At 37.1% G+C, this 16,548-nt stretch overlaps 1 pseudogene; it reads right to left on the bottom strand.

The window, feature by feature from the left end:
- Positions 1–2,835: 2,835 nt before the first annotated feature.
- Positions 2,836–16,548, bottom strand: part of LOC110883165 — a 35,736-nt pseudogene continuing 22,023 nt past the window's right edge.

The following is a 16,548-nucleotide window of genomic DNA, read 5'->3' as shown; positions in this document are numbered from 1 at the left end:
AAACAAACAATCTTCTTATTGCAGACTGCATAGGTTTGGTTCACCTCTTCTACTACAGATGTCTGCAGATGTGGTCCGCAGATTGCAGACATTTTACCTCTGAAAAACAAACAACACCTAAATGAGGGAAATTGAAGGGAAGAAAAGAGGCGCGTGAGTTTGTTTAGCGGCATTCTAGTCAATCCAAGGCAATAGTTTCTCTCTCCTCCAATTCCCCCCAATTTTTTAAACGCTAATAACTCTTTCATACGACATTATTTTTTTTTATAAAAATTGCACCAAAAAAACGAGCGTTTTTATCTTTAAAACGAGTATACTATTGCTATATTTTCGAATTTTTTTTCTAAAACCCAGTTGCGTAAAACGCAATGGAAAAAACCTAGTTGCGTAAAACGCAATGGAAAAAACCTAGTTGCGTAAAACGCAATAAAAAAACCTAAAAAAATGACATTTTTCTAAAACGCAATGCACCAAAAACAAAAAGAAATGTCTTATTTTGTAAAACGCAATGGCCAGAAAACACAAAGAAATGTCTTATTTCTAAAATGCAATAACATAAAAACACAAAAGAAAGTATACTTTCTAAAACGCAATGGACAGTACCTAAAACGCAATGCACAAAAAACACAAATAAATGTCTTATTTCTAAAACGCAATGGCCAGAAAACACTTAAAATGTCTGTTTTCTAAAACGCAATGGACTGAAAACACATAAAAATGTGTTTTACCTAAAACGCAATGCACCAAAAAACACAAAGAAATGTCTTATTTATAAAACGCAATGGCCAGAAAACACTTAAAAATGTCTCCTTTCTAAAACGCAATGGCCTAAAAAGAAAGAAAGTGTTCTCTCTAAAACACAATGGACTGAAAACACCTAAAAATGTGTTTTACCTAAAATGAAATGACTAAAAACACTTCAAAAATGTGTTCTTCTAAAATGCAATGGCTAGAAAACACATAAAAATGTCTTAGTTCTAAAACGCAATGGTCTAAAAACACCAAAGAAAGTGTTCTCTCTCTACAACGCATTGAACCAGGACAATAGTTTTGTCTGTGAATTGTCTAAACCAGGAAGTATGAAATCAAAAGGCTGTCTACAAATGCAATTTTCCAGAGGCAATTTACAGAAAATTAAATTTTCTGATGCATTTTTATTAAAGCAATTTAATCTCTGCCCCTTGGACCCCGCTAGGGGCTGCCGCTCCTTGGACCCTGCTACCAGGGGCGCTGCCCCCGGACCCCTGTCAAGATCGTAAAACGCAATGACTAAATCAAAAACCCTGATCGTAAAAATGAAATTAAAGAATTTCTTACATGGATCGAAGCCGATTTCTTCAACGATTGACGAAATTTGAATGATTGAAACACTTATTAGCGATCGAATCAGACGGATCGAGTGATTATCTTCAAAAACACCGGAAAAAACGAGATTTTGTATGCAATTCAACTGGGTTTTCTTCAAAAAAGCTGAACAACACGTTGATCGGGTGTTTAAATCATTGATTGGTGACGAAAGTCGCATTATAATGTAGTGAATATTGAGATAGAAAGTGAAGAAATGGTTAAAGATGATGGGTTTTGAAAATGGTGGTTTTTGAAGTTACTGTAGAGAAGAAGGAAGAAGAAAGGATAAGATTGACTAAAATACCCTTCGTCTTTATTTTAAATTTTGCTACATGTTCTAATCCTATTGCTTCCTATCTTTTCTAGCCAAAATAAATTTCCCATTTGATCCTCACCGAAGGAAAAAATACAAGTTTTGTCTTTTATCTTAATACCACTTATCAGGCGGTGTCCTTTTTAACGAATTTTGATAAGTTTTGCCCTTTATAAGGAATTTTGTTGCACGTTTTGTCCTTTAGACTTAGCTGAGTTAGATTTTCTTGTTAAATCTTGTCACCCAAGGGTATTTTAGTCTTTTTACCCATTTATTTAATATTATTTAAAAGAATAAAACAAAATATTTTAAGGTTCACTTTTGAAATAAATGGGTAAAAAGACTAAAGTACCCTTGGGTGACAAGATTTAAAAAGAAAATCTAACTGGGTTAATCCTAATGACAAAACTTGTAATTTTTCCTTTCTAAAAGGACCTTTTCTGAATGCCCAGTCAACATTGACGGTCTGAGTCAGTAGTTCCATTGAAGTTATAGCTTTCTCCGCTTCCTCGTAGTTTTCATATTCAATAAGTGCATATCCCTGTATAATACAATACATAGAGTAAACTTCCATTTTGCTCCCTCTGGTTTGATCACTTTAACGGTTTTGCTCCAAACCTTTAGAAATAGCCATTTTGCTCCCTGATGTTTCGGTTTTTTGCCAGTTTGCTCCCCGCCTCTAACTCCATCCAAATTGTTTGTGTTTCCATTTTGCTCCCCGCATGGAGCAAACTGGCAACAAAACCAAAACATCAGGGAGTAAAATGACTATTTTTAAAGGTTTGGAGCAAAACCGTTAAAGTGACCAAACCACAGGAAGCAAAACGGAAGTTTACTCTATACATATTTTACATAATAAATCGGAGAACTGTGTAAATCACTTGGTAAACAATAACCGTTAACTAACAAGTAAAGAGATTAATCGGCATGTTGTAATCGGAAACAAAGAACACAAGTAGAATACGATTTTTCACCGTTTAAACGTTTTTCCAGTAACCAGATCTAGACTAACGGCGTTAGGGTTCTGTAAGTCAGGGTTAATAGTTGGGATTACCAGTGGTTATTTTTTAAGTTGGGACTCTTGGCAGCCAACGGTAAATAATTGCGATTATTAAAATTCATCATTCTTATGTATAAAACACTTTTAATACATTTATCTCAACTGCCGAGTCTTCTTAATTGAAGCTCAAACCATACTTGGATTCTTTTTTCGGGGAGAAAACCCCAAAATGTCTCTCTGACGGGTCTCCAGGTTTAGTGTTCTCATCAAACATCGCAAACAAATACGTCTCGATAGATCTTCCACGCTTCAACGGTGTACCCGCTGTCCCTCTGACGTGATTGATCAAGTTCCTATAGTATGTTCCCGCATTTCCTACCGTCGCTTCCTGACCCTTATCCGAAGGCCATCCACTCTCTGACACGACAATCTCCACATCCTTCCCACCAACACGCGCTTGAGCTGCATAATGCGCGTCTAACATGGCGTCAAAAAGGTTGGAATACCGCAGACCATTGTCATCAGTCACCACTGTTCTTCCTGCGGTAAACAGTGCATATGGGAGATTTTTGTTAGGGTCACCAAGGTAACCAAAGTAGGGGTAGATATTAGCTAGCACTGGCAAGTTGTTTTCTGCTAGAAATCTAACTATTGGCTCAGCAAATTATTTATTTCTAAAAGCAGCATGGCTTGGTGGATAGCTGTTCATCAAAAGACCGGTGTAGGTTGCGGTTGTTACGGCCCCCAACCCGGTTTGACCCGTTTCAGGAGCCGCGGGACAGGAATCCCGTGGTATTTAATTTAAGTGACAGCGGAAGTCTTTTTAAAAACAGGATCTTTCAATAATTTAAACTGCTCGTTTCATAACTTAGGGATAAATTCCCGAAATTTACAATAATGTGATTTCTCAGGGAAATCTTTATTTTCAAAACATGTTCATTTATTTATTTACATTGAGCCACTTTTCTAAGCTGGGAGTGCTCCACGGCACTTTTCTTTGCTCATACCAGATCACCTGAAACATGTTTGAAAAAGGTTTTGTCAGCGGGGAAATACTGAGTGAATCATTCATTTTACTGAAACCGACACATTTGTTATAATCTACAGTATTAAGGGGAATTACAATGTTTCTGATATCAAACCAACTACCCACAGTATTTGTCACTCGACCATCCATTGGCTAGCCCATTTGTCCAATGGTGTCTGTGACTGTGGTCAGATCACCCCTTGGCCACCCGTTTGTCCAAGTGTGACGGGAAACAAGTAATGTATACAAAACCCCACATACCGGCTGTAACTTGGTGATTACATAGACTTAATCACTGTAACTATAACTTTGAAAATAATTTGGAGTTTTGTAAAACAGTTGATAAAAAGAGAATGACTCACAAACTGTGAGAAAAGAGTTTATAAAAGAGGAATGACTCACTTTGCAGATTTACAACCAGAGTATAAGCTTTACTGATTAGCCTGCTAACCTAATTTAAATAACAATGCACACACAAACGGGATTAGTAACTAATTCAGCAGTTACGTCAATTCACGAGATTAAACCCTCACAACTATTATCAAGTGCGATACTTAATAATCCAATGGATTCACAACGAATGACAGAGCATAGTCCGAATTTGAACAACACTCAAACATTCAAGTTGAAATCACAATGAATAACAAAGTACAAGCTCAATTTGAGCAGCACTCGGACAATCGTTGGATAGTTATAATCGATCGGACGTTGAATCGTAATAGTGACCGAGTTATTATCCTGATTGCCGCAGCACCTCGTTATCGTGTGTGTTTAATTGTGGACTGTTTTGAGTATAATTCGACGTACACAGAAGGTAATAACGTCGCTTCAACTCCTCTGTGCAAGTCCCAAGGTCGGCTATTTATACTAATTTTTGGGTCTCCCTTACGGACCGTATGCCGGACCCCTTACGGTCCGTAAGCTAAGCAGTCTAATTCATAGACTGCCTAGACTCGGTTATAGCTTAGGTGACTCAAAAATCCAGCCAATCAGAACATAGCTACGTTTTAGTTTAGATAATTATCAACTAGGGTTTGCCCCCCTCAAGTTTTAAGGGCCCTAATCCTGATTCTGATCATTCTGAAAATTTTAGAGTTAGTGCAGAATTACTTGGGTGTCTCAATTAGGGTTTTCTTATTGACTAATTATTGTCCTAACTATTGATTTTAGTGGCAGTTGTTACATCCTCCCCACCTTGAGAAAAATCTCGTCCTCGAGATTTACTGAAATAGATGAGTGTACTTTCGCTTCATTTCTTATTCCAGTTCCCAAGTATATTCAGGTCCTCTCTTGGATTCCCATTTGACTTTCACTAGCACTAGTCGTTTGTGTTTGAGAAATTTGATCTTCCGGTCTTCTATTTGTAAGGGTTTCTCTATGAATTTCAGCTTTTCGTTTACCTCTATATCTTGAAGAGGTACTACCAGGGATTCGTCTGATAAACATTTCTTGAGATTGGATACATGAAACACATCATGTACTCCAGCTAATTCTTCTAGTAGTTGTAAATGATAAGCTACTGGTCCTATTCGTTGGATCACTGGGAATGGTCCAACATATCTTGGACTCAGTTTTCCTTTCTTACCAAATCGTACAATCCTTTCCAAGGAGATACTTTCAAAAGTACTTTGTCTCCGACTTGAAATTCTAATGGCTTACGGCGATTGTTTGCATAGCTCTTCTGACGATCCCTAGCTGTCTTCAATCTTTCCTTGATTTGAGTTATTTTGTCTGTAGTCTCTTGTACAATCTCTGGACCTGATAACTGACTTTTTCCTATTTCTGCCCAGCAAACGGGAGTTCTGCACTTGCGTCCATACAGTGCTTCGAATGGAGCAGCTTCGATGCTCGAATGATAACTATTGTTATAGGAGAATTCAATTAATGGTAAATGGCTATCCCAATTACCACCAAAGTCAATTACACATGCTCGGAGCATGTCTTCCAGGGTTTGTATTGTCCTTTCACTTTGTCCGTCCGTTTGAGGGTGATATGCAGTACTCAAATTAAGTCGGGTTCCCATTGCTTCCTGGAAACTTGTCTAGAAACGGGAAGTGAAACGACTATCTCTAGCCGATACAATGGAGAGTGGGACTCCATGTAAAGATACTACTTCATCTACATACAACTTGGCTAACCTTTCCATGCTAAAGGTTTCCTTCATTGGTAGAAAATGAGCTGATTTGGTTAATCGATCCACAATTACCCAAATAGCATCATTGCCTTTTCTGGTTTTGGGTAACTTAGTAACAAAATCCATTGTTATGAGTTCCCATTTCCATACAGGCATTTCTAACTGTTGTAGTAGTTCTGAAGGTTTCTGAGTTCGGCTTTAACTTGTGAACAGGTTAGACACTTAGATACGTATTCGGCTATATCCTTTTTCATACCTATCCACCAAAAATTATTTCTTAAATCTTGGTACATCTTATTATTCCCTGGATGTACAGTATACCTTGATTTATGAGATTCTTCTAAACTCTTATTTCTTAATTCTCCTTGTTTTGGTACCCAAATTCGTTTCTTGTGGAATCTCCAAATTCCATCTTTTCCTTGTTCTAATTCCTTTAGGTAACCTTTCATTCCTTCGGCATCGTCCTTGATTGCCGTTCCCTGAATTTTCTTCAATTGTTCCATTAAATCTAATTGTAGATTTAACCTAAGAGCACGGACTCGCTTTTGCTTTTCATGATACTTACGACTTAAGGCATCGGCTACTACGTTCGCCTTTCCTTCGTGATATTGAATATCACAGTCATAATCACTTAGGATTTCCATCCACCTTCTTTGCCTCATGTTTAACTCTTTTTGCCCAAATATGTGTCTTAAACTCTTATGGTCCGTATAGATAGTAAACTTACTTCCATACAGATAATGTCTCCAAATTTTAAGGGCGAAAATTATGGCTCCTAATTCTAGGTCATGAGTCGTATAATTTTCTTCGTGCTTTTTCAATTGCCTAGAGGCATACGCAATTACCTTTTTGCGTTGCATCAATACACATCCATATCCTAATTTTGAAGCATCACAGTATACTTCAAAGTCTTCCGTTCCTTCGGGTAAAGCTAAAATTGGAGCATTCATTAATTTGTTTTTTTAGAATCTTAAAGGCTTCTTCTTGTCTAGGTCCCTATTCAAACTTAACGGCTTTACAAGTTAGTTTAGTTAAAGGTACAACTATCTGTAACACCCCGAAAACGGGTTTGGTAATTAAACCCCGTTAATACTAGGAACGGGTAAAATACCGTTAGTGGTAAAACTAACCCGGTGAAAAATTAGGATTTTAATAATTAATTTTATGTTAATAAAATTAGAAAGAGAATAAACGCTTTGATAAAACAAAGCGTATATAAAGCCCGACGGGTTAACGGGACTTAGAAATACTACGGGTTATGACTTCCCCAAACCCATTAAGTAACTAGGGATATCAACCTAGTTGGTTAAGTGTTGTTTAAACAATAAAAGAAACAAGAAATAGATAACCCTTTAAATAACTTGGGTAAATTGAGGGACTAAACCTGGGCAAATGAGATAAGCTTTTATCAAAACAAAATAAATAAATAAAACACACACATACGTGTGTGTATGTCTGCGATTTTAACCAGAGCCAGGAAGGCTCTCTTGCTCAAAACCCTAAAGTGCCAAGAATCACCAAATTGAAGGGCAGAACTAGCTCAAATCAGATGCATGAACACGAATTCATGATCACCTAGTCATGGGGATTACAAGGTATGTCGAATTTTACGATTTGGTGACACTTTGAGATTATGATGAATAATCAAAATCGAAATTCTGGAATGAATGTTGAATCCATGAGTGTTGTTGTGATTATATCTTAGTCTAGAAACAAACCCTAGTAGAAAGCTTGATGAATTGTTGTCAAAACTAGGGATTTGATAATTAACCTATTTTGTGCTAAGTGGGTTTTGATTATGTAGTGAAGATGATGGTTTACACATGTTTAAAATCATCATAGTTGCTAGTAGAAACAAGATACTTGAACAAATTGCAAGTTTGAGTGTTTAACATACATGACTTGAGATGGGTTTTTATGATATGATGATGTTAGTGTTACACTTGTGATTAGAATCATCATATTAGTTAGTAAGACAAAGTACTTGAACCATTTAGGTGTTTAGGTACATAAATCATATTTACCATGAAATGGGTTGTTATATGATATAGAGGAATTGATGTTAAGATCGTGATATAGATGCTTGAAATCATGTTACCTAGTTGTAAAATGTGTAAAAACAATGTATGCACATTAGGTGTTTGTTAAAATGCCTAAATGAAAACTAAGGTGTTTTAAATTAGAGTGAAAATGTGCAATGAATAAGTTGATAAGTCGATTGACTTTAAAAAGTCAAATCGACCAAGTGTATGATCGGATGGTAAATTCGATATAAGAAGAGTAGGATGGAATAGTCGTAAATGATTATGACTAACCTAACCATCTTACAATTACAATGATAGTTTGATGATCAACAAGCTAGGTGAGAGCTTGGGAACAAAGCGGGTCAAACGAAGCAAGAATGACGGGAAAAGCACAATTCGGATGCAAGGTAAGTATAGCTTACACTAGTCATATAGTTTAGAATGTCCTTTTGTTGTTTTGATTTCGAACAAGACAAATGGGAAATTAAGATATGGTGTTTCCGGCGTGTAGTCGTACGGAACAAGATAACCATGAAGGGTAAAAAAAATTGAAATTTGGACACTTGTTGACAATAATTATCGATTTTTGAAAGATACATATTTCGTAAGCCTTAATAGGCCAAAAAGAGTTAAGAGGTGAATTATAGTTAAAACGACCGTGCGGTGTAAATTTGAACGAGTCGTGTAGACGAGATGACAATAAGCTTTATCTCGCCAATATCATCGGTCATTTAGACCAACGGGTCACAAGGTGAAAATATCACATTTTGACAATATCGACTAATGGTTTGATGAGTTGTTTGATTTCAGAAATAAATATCGAGTGGATATTTACATCGCTATTACTTAGTAGATATTGAGGCAAGGTGCTTAAATGGGTCAATGTAATGATCCGAGCCAGGTACGCATAATAAGATAACTCACATTTAAATGTAAGACTAATGAGAGTTAAACGAAGCCTAGAATAAGTTTTTGATTACCCTAATAGGTAAACCAAATGTTACGGACGATGGTCATTATATTTGAAAGGCCTAGTGCCCTTTTAAATAAAATCATAGTTAAAAGATCGGAGTTTGGGTTAAACAAGTAATTAAAAGTCATTCGTCGTAAATGAAGGACTAATGTTGACCAAAACGCCCTTGTAGGCTAAATTGAACAAACAACCCTTAAAGGTTGTTTGGAAACGAGTTTTACAATTAGACAATTACTTAGGATGAGTATAGAAGTTGAAGGATGTAAAACGTTAGTCAAATGGCTCTATTTGAGTCTTTGCCGTAAAATAACGCTTTGAAGGGTAAATTTTGATATATATAAATCACCACATTAAATCCACCACAAATATAGTTGTGGTGGAAGATCCTTTGATAAGAAATGTGGACATATATATTTGGAAATGAATGAAAGCAAATGGGGCTTAAAATATGCTTAAATACCTCAAACGGGTCAAAATAAGCATATGGGTGAAAATGGGTTAAAGAAGTTATATAATTCTATAATTGGAACCTAATATGTTAGGCATCATTGAATTTAATAGAGTTATGAGAATTAAGGGTCAAACAAACTTGTATGTTTGATAAAATCACGAACGGGTCAAATTTTGGTAAAAGAGTAATAAGCCGAAGACTTAAAAGTCTTAAATTTTATTCAAGCCGGATGTCGGATTTAACTCCATATGATGGAGAATTAAATTAAAATCATGTAGGAAGAAACGGTAGGTCAAACGGATAAGCGGTTTGAAAGATACGAAAGATTTCGTGCCAAATACGGTAAAATGGAAAGCTGGAATGCAGAGACCACCGTAACTTACGGTGCCACAGTAAGTTACGGGGGAGATGAAAAAGCTACGGTAGATTCCCCCTGTTTTACGGTGGGAGAATTAACATTCAGAGGCCACCGTAACTTACGGTGCCACCGTAAGTTACGGTGGAGGCCAGGTTGAAATTTTTGTTTTTCTTATCAATTGTTTCTCGGACTCGTTTAGACACGTTTTAAACCCTGTATGACTAAAGCATTTCATGTTTATGAAATGTAGGTACACCTTGGATGCCGGAAGACGATCAAGCTCAATGAAGAACCGAACACGATAAAGACACATGCTTCCGCACATTGCCTCGTTGTAAATTTTAACGACGAACCCGATCACGTTATGTAGAATAACTTATGATTTGTAAAAGTTTTAATAAACCCGTATTTTTGTAGTATGTGTAGTCATAACTACACATCTAATTGTTGGTATTACATATAAAATCGCTTAATAGTAACTAGGGTGTTACACTATCCTAGAGAAATCTTTAATAAATCATCTATAGTATCCAGCTAAGCCTAGAAAACTTCTAACTTCCATAGCTGTTCGTGGAGCTTTCCAATTTGTGATTGCTTCTATTTTAGTAGGATCTACGTGAATTCCTTCGTGATTCACCATATGACCTAAAAATTGCACTTCTTGTAGCCAGAATTCACACTTCGAGAATTTGGCATAAAGCTTTTCCTTTCTTAACAATGTTAAGAGTGTATGCAAGTGCTCACAATGTTCCTCCTGACTTTTGGAATAAATAAGTATATCGTCAATGAAAACGATCACAAATTTATCCAAGTAGGGTTTACAGATCCTATTCATCATGTCCATAAATGCAGCTGGAGCATTTGTTAATCCAAAGGGCATGACTGTAAACTCATAATGACCATACCTAGTTCTGAAAGCAGTTTTAGGTATGTCCTCCTCTTGCACTTTCAGCTGGTGATATCCTGATCTTAAGTCTATCTTAGAGAAATACCTAGCTCCTTGCAATTGATCAAAAAGATCATCAATCCTAGGTAATGGGTATCGGTTCTTAATTGTAACTTTATTCAATTCCCTATAATCGATACACATCGTCATTGATCCATCTTTCTTTTTCACAAACAACACTGGTGTACCCCAAGGGGATGAACTAGGTTATATGAATCCTTTGCTTAGTAATTCATCTAACTGCTTTTTCAATTCTAGCATTTCAGTAGGTGCTAATCGATAAGGTGCTTTAGCTACTGGTGTAGTACCTGGAATTAGATGAATTCTAAACTCTACTTCCCTATCCGGTGGTAAACCAGGTAATTCTTCTGGAAAAACATCTGGGTATTCTGAAACTATAGGGATGTCCTGGAGTTCCTTACTTTTAGTGTTAATGATTACAGAAATCATATACACCGTTTCTTGTTTCCTTGAATAACTAGCCAATTTCATTACTGAAATGAATTTCAGTGGCTTTCGAGGTCTATCTCCTGTAATTAGAATTACTTCTCCTGTGGGGGTACGGATTTCTACGGAATTCTTATCACATAGGATTCGATCATGGTTGGCAATTAACCAATCCATTCCTAATACTACATCAATTCCGGCTAAATTCATAGGTAATAGGTTTGCAGAAAACTTATGACCTAACAATTCTATCTTTCCTTCTTGCAAAACCTTGTCTATGTTGACAGAATTTCCATCTGCCGTTTCAACAGTAAAGATCTGCCTAAGGGTAATTAGAGGTAAGTTAAGAGCTTGGCAGAATGCAGTATTAATGAAACTTTGGTTTGCACCAGAATCAAATAATACTTTTGCATAGACGTTATGCACTAAAAACGTACCCGCTATCACGTCTGGAATGAGTTCGGCTTCTTGAGTGGTCAGCTGGAATGCTCGTGCATTTTTCTTAGTAGTTCCTTCGGTCGTTTTAGCTCTACTGTCTGCTGGTTTAGCTAACTTAGGACATTCAGATTGGAAATGTCCCGTTTCTCTGCAGTTATAACAAATTCTTGTTTTCCTTCTGCAGTCTTCTTCCCGATATGTCCTTTCGCCTTGCAGAAGTTGCAAAATATATTGCACTGTCCATAGTGTTTCTTTTTGCAATTTCTGCAGAAAGGAGGTGATGAGGATTGCCCTGTTCCCCTCTTTTTGAACTTATTATTACTATTACCTACACGAAATCTTTGGGTAATCTTCTGAGCCAATTCCTTCTTGTGATCTTCCTCTCTGGTGCGGACTAGTTCATCGGTTAAGGTATTAGCTAATTCCACAGCATCGTCAATCGTGCGTGGTCTCGCAGCTTTAACGATGTTACGGATTTCTCCAATTAATCCCCAAATATAACGGGAAATAAGTATCGGTTCTGGCGAAGCCAGGGAAGGTACCACTCTCGCATATTCGAAGAATGTCGAAGTATATCCTCGACAGTCTACACCTATCATACGATGGCTCAGGAACTTGTTTGCCATTTGTTCCTTCTCGTATTCGGGACAGAATTTTCTTTCTACAAGACTCTTAAATTCTTCCCAATTCATCGCATAGGCCATCCTTCTTCCTTTTGCTTGTAGCACCGTGTTCCACCATTCTAGCGCCCCTTCTTTGAACAAGTTTGACGCATACATCACTTGATCATCTTCAGCACATTTACTTATTGCAATTACTGCTTCGGTTTTCTCTAACCAACGCAGTGTTGCAGTTGCCCCTTCATTACCTGCAAATTCTGCGGGTTTACAGGCAAGAAATTCTTTGTAAGTGCAACCAGGCGTTGCAGCTTTCATTTTCTTAGGGAGTGGGGCCTGTTGCGGATCATGATTGTCATGATTGCCGCCTCCATTTATGCTGTTACTGCCGTTATCTTCCGGAGTACGTTTACTAGGAATTAATTGTGGTTCGGCAGGTTTCTGAACAGCAGCCACAATTTCTGGAATAGCATTGGCTATCCCTTGAGCAATAAAGTGCTCAATATCTTGTCTAGTTATATATTGATCTTCCTGATTGTGCTCAGACTGATTTACTTCATTAACTGGTTCACTATTAGCGTTTTCCATCTGCTAATTAGTATTAATAAAATTTATTAGTGTCTAATTATTGATACCAAAATCACAGATAAATACATAGATCAGTATAACATGCAAGCATAGCCAAAATTGTCGATACCTCGACTTCTGTTTTGTTTTACATATTATACCTGCTTCAATACACACTTTTTATCTTACAGTGTTTTATTGCCCATTTTACAGAATCAGTTTTACTATATTAGTTATAATACAAACAAACTTCTCCAAACCCCTCCTATCTTTTGGTTCACTGGCAGTTTCAGTAACGACGCTCCCTCTCGTCGTACTTCCAAGAGATCTGCTCCCCCATTTCCCGGATCCTATTCCCGGTGCCTATCAGTTCTTCACCAAACTGACGTAGTTCAGCTAAATTTTCATAGCTCATTGGCGGATTAGGGATAGGTTCTGGATCAAACTGTGGGAGAAAACTATAGGGACTATTGACTATATTTTGGAATTGCCAGTCATTGGTCCACCATTCCTCCATTTGGCCTAATGGTCGGGTGTGAACTAGTGGGTCTGGAATAGCTGGTGCTAGGTTCATTGGGAATTGGGCTGTAGCAGGATAAGAGAAGAGATTATCGTTGATAGGCTCTAGTATATCACAATTATCCAGTAGGCGGTCTATTTCGTCCTGGAATGTGATTTCTTCAGGCTGTTTAGAGCTTTCTCCGATTTCTATTCCCTTTTGCTTTAGGTCTATTCCTATTTCTGCTGGTTTGGAACTTTCTCCGGTTTCTATTTCTTTTCCCTTGCTCACACTCACAGGATTTTCTATTTTAGGGAGTCTCCTAGGTTTCCTTCTGCGCACTTTTCGCCACCCTACATATCTTCTTCTCTTTTTAGGTTTTGCTTTTTCCAGCGGTGGAGCTTGGAATTCCAGAGGTTCCTCTATGTCAGCAATGTAACCAGTGAAGTTGTGGGAGACTTCAATTGGCACAGGATAGAGGTTGAGGTTCTGAAATGCTTCCGACATCTCATTCATGCTGTACGACATATATGAAAAATGCACAAAATGCCAAGTTAAAACTTTGGAACAAAGCTTAACAAATAAACATTTTTATTGCACACCAATTTGTACAACATAACAGCAAACAGAACACACTCAGATTTATTTATTTATTTACTGGGAAGTACTTATTTCTAGATTTAGAGTTTAAAGATTTGCATTTTCTGCTACAGTAGCGAGCAGATACAGATTTGCCCATTTTTCTTCTAAGTTATTTTCCCCTGGTGGATTACTATTAATTTCCTGAATTTCTGGGTTAAACCTCACTCTCTTGGTTTGGGGTTTCTTTTTCTCTTGACCTTTCCTAATAATCAAATTCCTTTTCTCCGGTGTAAGTGGGTTTTCATAATTTGCCTTACGGACAAAGATTCCTTCCTCTAACTTGACGGAAGATTTGGAGGAAGAGGTTCCCTGTTCTTTAGGTGTACTATCTAATTTGCGGTAGATAGCAGAAATCTTTTGTTTACCCATACTGTAAATTTAACAACTAATCAGTTAATAAGCATATATTCACAGAATGACAAATAAAATTTTCCTAAATACTTAAATTAAAATAGTGAGCTTAATCACTAAGCTTAAAACAGTGGCTCTGATACCACCTTTTCCTGTCACGGCCCCCAACCCGGTTTGACCCGTTTCAGGAGCCGCGGGACAGGAATCCCGTTGTATTTAATTTAAGTGACAGCGAAAGTCTTTTTAAAAACAGGATCTTTCAATAATTTAAACTGCTCGTTTCATAACTTAGGGATAAATTCCCGAAATTTACAATAATGTGATTTCTCAGGGAAATCTTTATTTTCAAAACATGTTCATTTATTTATTTACATTGAGCCACTTTTCTAAGCTGGGAGTGCTCTACGGCACTTTTCTTTGCTCATACCAGATCACCTGAAACATGTTTGAAAAAGGTTTTGTCAGCGGGGAAATACTGAGTGAATCATTCATTTTACTGAAACCGTCACATTTGTTATAATCTACAATATTAAGGGGAATTACAATGTTTCTGATATCAAACCAACTACCCACAGTATTTGTCACTCGACCATCCATTGGCTAGCCCATTTGTCTAATGGTGTCTGTGACTGTGGTCAGATCACCCCTTGGCCACCCGTTTGTCCAAGTGTGACGGGAAACAAGTAATGTATACAAAACCCCACATACCGGCTGTAACTTGGTGATTACATAGACTTAATCACTGTAACTATAACTTTGAAAATAATTTGGAGTTTTGTAAAACAGTTGATAAAAAGAGAATGACTCACAAACTGTGAGAAAAGAGTTTATAAAAGAGGAATGACTCACTTTGCAGATTTACAACCAGAGTATAAGCTTTACTGTGACAACCCAAAATTTCAATCCATTAACATAAAATCCGACAACTTTAATTGTTTCATGAAAGTTCATATAATGTTTGTTGAATGTAATGAATATGTTGGCCGACAACATCATTGAAATCGCATGCAATTCTTGGGCCGATCAATTTGAATTGATACATGAACTGTTAAAGGACAACAATTCTCACATGTGGTGATTTTAATTGGACCTCATATTGTTAGTGGGCTTTTCATAAACTATTTATATTAAACTCCTATTGGACCATATTTTAATCCAATCAATATTTAAAAGATTTGACATAATAATTGTGAGTAGAGTTTAGTCACAAACCCTAACACATCCCCTACCTGTCTTCGGTTATCGGCAGTAGCAGACACCCCCCCTCGAAGTATAGATTATTCGGTTAGTATTGTTAATCTCAATCCTTGTTGTTTATGCGACTGTAATTCTTGTTGACTAGGGTTATGTTTATACACATCATATGAAATTCGTAATAAAGATGACTAGATGGTGTAGGTTACTTGTTGATTGTATTGATCATGCGTATGTGTCGTTTAAATGGTAATGATAATGAATCTGATATTGTTTAGCTATTCTTGGATGTTGTGCATAATAATTGATGAATTGTCGAAATCGATTAGTTTGCTTAATGTTATATGATGATTATGATATTTCATGGATATGTGCTAATTAATGATCGAGAAACTGATAGGGGTGTGGGTCCGATCAAGTAACAGTGTAGGTGTACACATGTAAGTTTGGTGTACACATGTAAGTTTTGTAGTATTTGATTTGATACTTGAGAGGAATATCATGATATTCGGACTTTGTGACAGAATGATGGTGTTATATTAATGAGTGTGAATTTGATATTTGTCACTTGACACTTTGGGGTATTGTTGATATTATTTCACTGATCATACCATATAACCTCATGGCACAACAGCCATAACCAAACTGGACTAGATATATAACTATGTAATGGGCCGCGCAACAAAATGATGTGCCATGCTGTGAGTTGGGCCGGTCTAGGTGGGCTATGAGCTGAAACAGAAACCACTTAAGGGTTACAGGCCGGGACAGGATTGGGCCTGGGCCTCGTATGTCGGGTTTAAGGGCCACGAATGGTACATGAAGCCACACATTGTTTGTATGTTTGAAATGAGTTGTTATATGAATAATTGAAACGTGGTATTTGTCGTATAACTTTATATGCGTAGCACCTAATGTGTAAACACACTTTAATGATGGAGTTGTGTGCTTGATTGACTGATATACCATGCCTAGTGATGAGTGTTTATTACTTGTGTAAACCTGAACAATGTATGCCATATAAGTAAACACAAAACTGATTGGTGTTGGAACCTATGCTAGGACGTGTCTGATCAACTGGTCAACAAGTAAATTAATCTTACCGAGCAAAACTAAGGTGAGTTCACTGCACTTTTCTAAGCATGCGTCCCGGTGGTTTGGGACATCTGGTAAACGTTTCTGAAGGGAATACTGGGTAAACTGTTTAATTGGGATGTTGG

This window comes from Helianthus annuus, chromosome 1 (assembly GCF_002127325.2).
Source record: "Helianthus annuus cultivar XRQ/B chromosome 1, HanXRQr2.0-SUNRISE, whole genome shotgun sequence".
In the NCBI taxonomy this organism is placed as follows: domain Eukaryota; kingdom Viridiplantae; phylum Streptophyta; class Magnoliopsida; order Asterales; family Asteraceae; genus Helianthus; species Helianthus annuus.
This window is presented reverse-complemented; position numbering and strand designations above follow the sequence as displayed.